We start from the raw sequence: 7,549 nt of genomic DNA on the forward strand, positions 1-7,549 counted from the left end.
CAGCATCAGAGTCTTTTCCAGTGAGTCAACTCGTCTCATGAGGTGGCCAAAGTATTGGAGTTTCAGCTTTAGCATCAGTCCTTCCAATGAACACCCAGGATTGATCTCCTATTAGCCCTTAAGACTTTCATTTAAAGTTGAGCACTGAGCAACATGATCACAGCCCTGCCGGACACCTTTACTGCAGCTTTGTGAGATCCTAAGCAAAGGACTGGTGGCTCAGAGGTTAAAGCGTATGCCTGCAATGTGGGAGACCTGGGTTCAATCCCTGGGTCCAATCCCTGGGTCGGGAAGATCCCCTGGAGAAGGAAATGGCAACCCACTCCAGTATTCTTGCCTGGAGAATCCCATGGACGGAGAAGCCTGGTGGGCCACAGTCCACGGGGTCGCAAAGAGTCAGACACGACTGAGCGATTTCACTTTCACTTTTTTACTTTCAAGCAGACACAATTAAGCCATGCCTAGACTCCTGGTCCACAGAAAATGTGAGAAAATAAATGTTGGGTTATGTAGGTTTTTTGTTAAAAAATCTTATTCACAAGTAATACAACTCATCCATTTAAAGTGTGCAATTCAACCTCTTTTATTCTCTTCAGAGCACTGTGAAACTATCACCACAATCAATTTTGTAATATTTTCAGTACTCCCAAAAGAAAGCCCATGTTTTTTAGCAGTGACCCACCACTCTTCTATTTCCCCAGGCGTAGGCTACCATTAACCTACTTTCTGTCTCTATAGATTTGTCTGTAGTGGGCATTTCATATAAATGGAAATCATACAAAAAAGTTCAGCACTGAGGGTTGACCGTAATATTCCTTTTTGCTAAACTGTAAGCTCCTCTAAGTAAGGAAATATGACTACTGGGACTTGAATCACTGGCATTCAACAGTATTTAAATTTTTTTTTAATTGGAGGATAATTGCTTTACAACTGTTGTGCTGGTTTCTGCCAATCAGCAAGGTGAATCAGCCATAAGTATACACATGTCTGCTCCCTCTTGAGCCTCCCTCTCACTTCCGGCCCCAGCCCACCCCTCTGGATTGTTACAGAGCCCAGGGCTGAGCTCCCTGTGCTATACAGCAACTTCCCACGAGCTGTTTCACATACGGTAATGAGCATGTTTCAGTGCTGCTCTCAGTTTGTCCCACCCTCCCCTTCCCCAGCCGGGTCCACAAGTCTGTTCTCTATGCCTGTGCTTTTGTTCCTGCCATGCAAATAGGTTCATCAGTTCCATTTTTCTAGATTCCACATATGTGTGTTATTATATGATATTGATTTTTGTTTTTATGCAGTTCAGTTCGGTGGCTCAGTTGGGTCCAACTCTCTGCAACTCCATGGACTGCAGCACGCCAGGCTTCCCTTTCCGTGGGACTTCATTTCACTCTGTATAGCAGGCTCTAGGTTCATCCACCTCACTGGAACTGACTCAGATTGGTTCCTTTTTATGGTGAGTAGGAAAGGTTGGGGGCGGGAGGAGAAGGGGATGACGGAGAATGAGATGGCTGGATGGCATCACCGACTCTGTGGACATGAGTTTGAGTGTACTCCGGGAGTTGGTGATGGACAGGGAGGCCTGGCGTGCTGTGATTCATGGGGTCGCGGAGAGTCGGACACGACTGAGCGACTGATCTGATCTGATCTGAATATTCCATTATACATATATGCCACAACTTCTCTATCCATTCATCTGTTGATGGACATCTGCGTTGCTTCCATGGCTTAGCTATTGGGTTGGTACAAAAGTAATTGTGATTTTGGACCATGAATTTTAAATTATTTTAACTAGGCTCAAACACATCTTTATTAATCAAAATAGGAACCGTTACAATCAACACATTTTTGCCAATGAGAAATAAGTTCATTCCTGAAGGATAAAAATCTGTGCTTCAGGATTCGATGAACTCTTAGAAAGCATTTTCTGCCTCCTGTTGGTTGTGGAAGTGTTTTCTCTGAAAAAAGTTGCCGAGATGCTTGAAGAAGTGGTACTCAGTTGGCAAGAGGTCAGGTAAATATGGTGGATGAGGACTACTAAGAAAGCTGAGCACCCAAGAATGATGCTTTTGAACTGTGGTGTTGGAGAAGACTCTTGAGAGTCCCTTGGGCTGCAAGGAGATCCAACCAGTCCATCCTAAAGGAGATCAGTCCTGGGTGTTCATTGGGAGGATTGATGTTGAAGCTGAAGCTCTAATACTTTGGCCACCTGATGCGAAGAGCTGACTCATTTGAAAAGACCCTGATGCTGGGAAAGATTGAGGGCAGGAGGAGAAGGGGATGACCAAGGATGAGATGGCTGGATGGCATCACCAAGTCAGTTGATGGACATATGTTTGAGCAAGCTCCAAGAATTGGTGAAGGACAGGGAGGCCTGGCGTGCTGCAGTCTATGGGGTCGCAAAGAGTCGAGCATGACTGTGTGACTGAACTGAACTGAATTGAGGTAAAACTTCATAGCCTAATTTGTTCATCTTTTGAAGCATTGGTTGTGCAATGTGTGGTCAGGCCTTGTCATGGAGAAGAATTGGGCCCATTCTGTTGACCAATACCAGCTGCAGGCATCGCAGTTTTCAGTGCTTCTCACTGATTTGTTGAACATACTTCTCAGATTTAATGGGATTCAGAAAGCTATAGTGGATCAGACTGTCAGCAGACCACCAAACAGTAACAATGACCTTTCTTTGGGTATAAGTTTGGCTTTGGGAAGTGCACTGGAGCTTCTTCTTGGCCCAGCCATTGAGCTGATGTCATACATGATGACATCGCTGGTTGTCATATGAAATCCACTCTTTGTTGCACATCACAAGCCAGTCAAGAAATGGTTCATTGTTGCAATAGAATAAGAGAAGACACTTCAAAATGACTGCTTTCGTTTTTTTTGGGGGGGGATCAGTTCATGAGGCACCCACTTATTGAGCTTTTTTCACCTTTCCAATTTGCTTCAAATGCAGAATGACAATAAATGGATGACATTGAGTTCTCTGGCAACTTTCTTGTGTAGTTTTAAGAAGGTCAGCTTCAGTGATGGCTCTCAATTGGCTGTTGTCAACTTCTGCTGGTTGGCAGCTCCTCATCTTCACGTCTCTTGTCTCCTTCACAAAACTTCTTGAATTGTAGCAGAGTACCATGAATCACCACTTCTTCAATCACCGCTGCACTACATTTGCTAGCAGTTCCTGGGCCAAATGTGTTGATGACGTTGCGAGTTGTCTCTGCAACTTTACAACCCATTTTGAACTCAGATAAAAAAATCACTCAAATTTGCTTTTTATCTAACATAATTTCTATAGTTTAAAATAAATATACACAGCAAGTAATAATTTATTAGCAAAAAACATAAAGCAAGAAATGTGCATTAAAATGATGTATTAAATAACCACATTTCTTTAAGAATGTATTTCAACATCAAATGGCAAATTTCAACAATGCAAAACCACAATTATTTTTGCACCAACCTAATCCAACCAGTCCATTCTAAAGGAGATCAATCCTGGGTGTTCATTGGAAGGACTGATGCTAAAGCTGAAACTGCAATACTTTGGCCACCTCATGCGACGAGTTGACTCACTGGAAAAGACTCTGATGCTGGGAAAGGTTGGGGGCGGGAGGAGAAGGGGGCGACAGAGAATGAGATGGCTGGATGGCATCACCGACTCTGTGGACATGAGTTTGAGTGAACTCCGGGAGTTGGCGATGGACAGGGAGGCCTGGCGTGCTGTGGTTCATGGGGTCGCGGAGAGTCGGACACGACTGAGCGACTGAACTGAACTGAACACTTCAGCAGCATTTTGCATTTAGTATATACTCAGCATACATTTGTTAAATGGATAGCCCTTCCTTTTCATACAGCACTCAGTCCAATTTTCCTACTCATTGAGATTCCTCTTCAACGACAGTGAGTTATTTTACAAATTGAATTCATAACCCTACCCTAGGACTGCCAAAGAATGTAGTTCTGAGATGACAAGTTTTGGCACTTTTTCATCAGGTGATTAGTAATGTTGAAACTTATATAAGGTTTTATCAATGTTATACATATACATATGTGTTTATATGGGTATTTACACATAAAACACACAAAGTGAAGTCACTCAGTCATGTCTGACTCTTTGCGACCCTATGGACTATAGCCTACCAGGCTTCTCCGTCCGTCCATGGGATTTTCCAGGCAAGAGTACGGGAGTGGGTTGCATTTCCTTCTCCAGGGGATTTTCCGGACCCAGGGATCGAACCCGGGTCTCCCACATTGTAAGCACAAAGCAGTCTTTAATTTTTGATCCCACTGATTCAAATAAGGATGATAAACTTCATTCTTGTAATAATTAAGTGAAGTGTTTGATAACTAAGATTATAGATGTACTATTTACCTTCTTATGACAATATTCTCAAATAGCTTAGGTGCCTCATCATTAGCAAACAATTAAAATGGTAGTTTGTAGTAGTTTTTGTTTGGTTGCTCAGTTGTGTCAGACTCTGTGACCTCCTGGACTGTAGCCCGCTAGGTTCCTCTGTCCATGGGGTTTTCCAGGCAAGAATACTGGATTGGGTAGCTATTCGCTTCTCCAGGGGATCTTCCTGACCCAGGGATCGAACCCAGGTCTCCTGCACTGCAGGCGGATTTTTTTTACTGCTGAGCCACCTGGGAAGACACGTAATTAGTAGTATTTACTATTCATAAATGAAAGCATTAGTTACTCAGTTCTGTCTGACTCTTCGCAACCCCATGGACTGTAGCCCACCAGGTTCCTCTGTCCAGGGAATTCTCCAGGCAACAGTACTGGAGTACATTGCCATTCCCTTCTCCAGGGGGTCTCCTGGACCCAGGATGGAACCCTAGTCTCTTGCGTTGCAGGTGGAGTCTTTACTGTCTGAGCCACCTTCACTATTCATAAAAGAACGTTTGTTTAATAGACTATTTAACCGGATGTTGTGAGCATTTCCCTTCAAGCAGGTACTGAGTGTGAACCATACAGATTACCTACAGAGGGCTTCCCAGGTGGGGCTGGTGGTAAAGAACCCGCCTGCCAATGCAGGAGACATAAGAGATGCACGTTCGATCCCTGGGTTGGGAAGATCCCCTGGAAGACGGCATGGCAACCCACTCCAGTATTCTTGCCTGGAGAATCCCATGAGCAGAGGAGCCTGGGGGTGTACAGCCCATAGGATCACAGAGTCAGACACGACTGAAGCGACTTAGCACACACGCACAAACCATACAGTAACAGCATAAGATTACTGGGCTCGTCTCACTGGCAAGCATGGGCCTTCTGGTCCCAGGGAGCCTGGCTGCTAATCAGCTCCACTCCTCATGGCTTGGTGACCACAGTCTAACAGCTCAACCTCTCTCCTCAGTTTTCTCACTTCTCATAGAGTTTGCAAGGTGCCTGCCTTGTGTGGGGTCTTAACAAATGATCAACAACTATTAGACCTCTGTGGGACGCAGGATTAGTCTAGTTCTAGAATCAGCTCCTCCCCTTTCACACGGCCTCCATCTCAAGATTCCTAATAGATGTGTCAGGAAGTGGTTACCACTGGCTTGAGGTCTTCCTGATTATAATAATCTTGTCTTACAGCTTGTTCTCAACCCGCCCATTCTTTGTCTCTTCTAATTCCAGTCCTAGCTCTACTCCTGAGGGGTCACTAAGCTGAATTTCAGCTTGTCTTCCTTCCTCCCTCCCTCCCTTCCTTCCCCAGATACTTCATTAATATGTGCTGGGCACCATGGTCTTCTCTAGGGACAAAGTAGTAAATAGGAACCAACCAAACAAAAAACCCTCTGTCCTTATGGAGTTTGTATCCTAGCAGGGGAAACACAATATACACATAAATGTGAAGTGCCGTATACTGTAAGATAGTGAAGAAACAAACCGTGCAGAGTCTGGGAGTAGAGAATGAGGGAGGGGGGATCATTGTAGACGGGACAGTCATGTGCCCAGAATAAAGCGGGTCACACCACTGATACCCTAGAGCTCCCAAGTGCCAAAACTGCAGAAGGCTGGGTTGCCGTGAAGGAGCTCTCTGCGGCAATCCTGTGTTATGCTTGCTTATCTGGCCTAAGTCAGGCCAAAGAGATCCCCCAGGAACATGAGCTCTATGCAGGTGGGTAACTCAGTTGTCCCACCAGGAGTTCCTATAAAGTAGAGGAACCGGCTTGCAGAGTGAGAGAGAAGAAAGTGCATTTAGAGTCAGAAGCAGAGATGAGATCCCAACTGCTTTCCAGACTCTGTTTCCAGTCTTGTGGGCCAGGCGCCATTCCTGCCCCAGATCCATTATATGAAAGTTCAGTCCCTCGGTTGTGTTCGACTCTTTGCGACCCCATGGACTGCAGCATGCCAGGCCTCCCTGTCCATCACCAATTCCCAGAGTGTACTCAAACTCATGTACATTGAGTCAGTGATGCCATCCAACCATCTCATCCTCTGTCATCCCCTTCTCCTCCTGCCCTCAATGTTTCCCAGAATCAGGGTCTTTTCAGTGAGTCAGTTTGTCACATCACGTGGCCAAAATATTGGAGTTTCAGCTTCAGCATCAGTCCTTCCAATGAGTATTCAGGACTGATCTCCTCTAGGATGGACTGGTTGGATCTCCTTGCAGTCCAAGGGACTCTCAAGAGTCTTCTCCAACACCACAGTTCAAAAGCATCAATTCTTCAGTGCTCAGCTTTCTTTATGGTCCATAAGATGTACTATAATTTAAAACAAGGCCCTCCTTTCCGCTTTTGTGCTTGGTAGTTTGAATTAGATTTTGTTGATGAAATCAGAGTCTTGATTCCATCTTAGTCCCTCCAATGCCTGAGGGATTATAACAAAATGTCTAAGCAAATATATAACAGAAGGATGTGAAGGTTAATTTTATATGCCAATTTGATTGGGCTAAGGCATGCCCAGACATGACTTCTAGGTGCATCTGTGAGCCTGTATCTGGAAGAGATTAGCGTTTGATTCAGGAGACTGAGTAAAGGGATCATCTTTAGCAGTGTGGGCAGGCATCAGCCAACTGGGGGCCTGAAGGGAATAAAATGGTGGAGGTAGGCGGATTGTCTCTTCTTGAGCTGGGACGTCCAGCCTCTCCTGCCCGTGAATGCTGGCGCTCTTGGTTCTCAGGCCTCCAGACTCTGGGACTTCTCTGGGACTTACACCAGAGGTCCCTGTCCGGCCTCTGGACTCAGGCTGCATCACAGGCAGGCTTTCCTGGTTCTCCAGCTTGTGCACAGTAAATGGTGAGATGTCTCAGCCTCCACAACCACATAAGCCAGTTCCTATGACAAATCTCTGCATGTGTCTATTCTGCTGGCTCTGTTTCTCTGGAGAACTCTAACTGCACGGGGATATCCGATTTCTCCAAGCCACTGCTTTTCTTCAAAACGCCCTCAAGCACTTTGGTAGCTTTCGTCTGCGTTTTGTTCGCTGTCTGCAAGTCTTCTCAATCACCCCTGCTTCACCCTTTGCTTCTTTAGTCACCTGTCTCATTTCTCTTTCCTGTTGCTTTTGCAGTTGTTTCCCACACCTTTCTCATTAACTTTTCTTCCTGTGTTGTCTTTTCATTGAATGTCTGTG

The sequence above is a fragment of the Moschus berezovskii genome, chromosome 8, assembly GCF_049115385.1.
Source record: "Moschus berezovskii isolate FMDL1 chromosome 8, NW_MosBer_1.0, whole genome shotgun sequence".
NCBI classification, from domain to species: Eukaryota; Metazoa; Chordata; class Mammalia; order Artiodactyla; family Moschidae; genus Moschus; species Moschus berezovskii.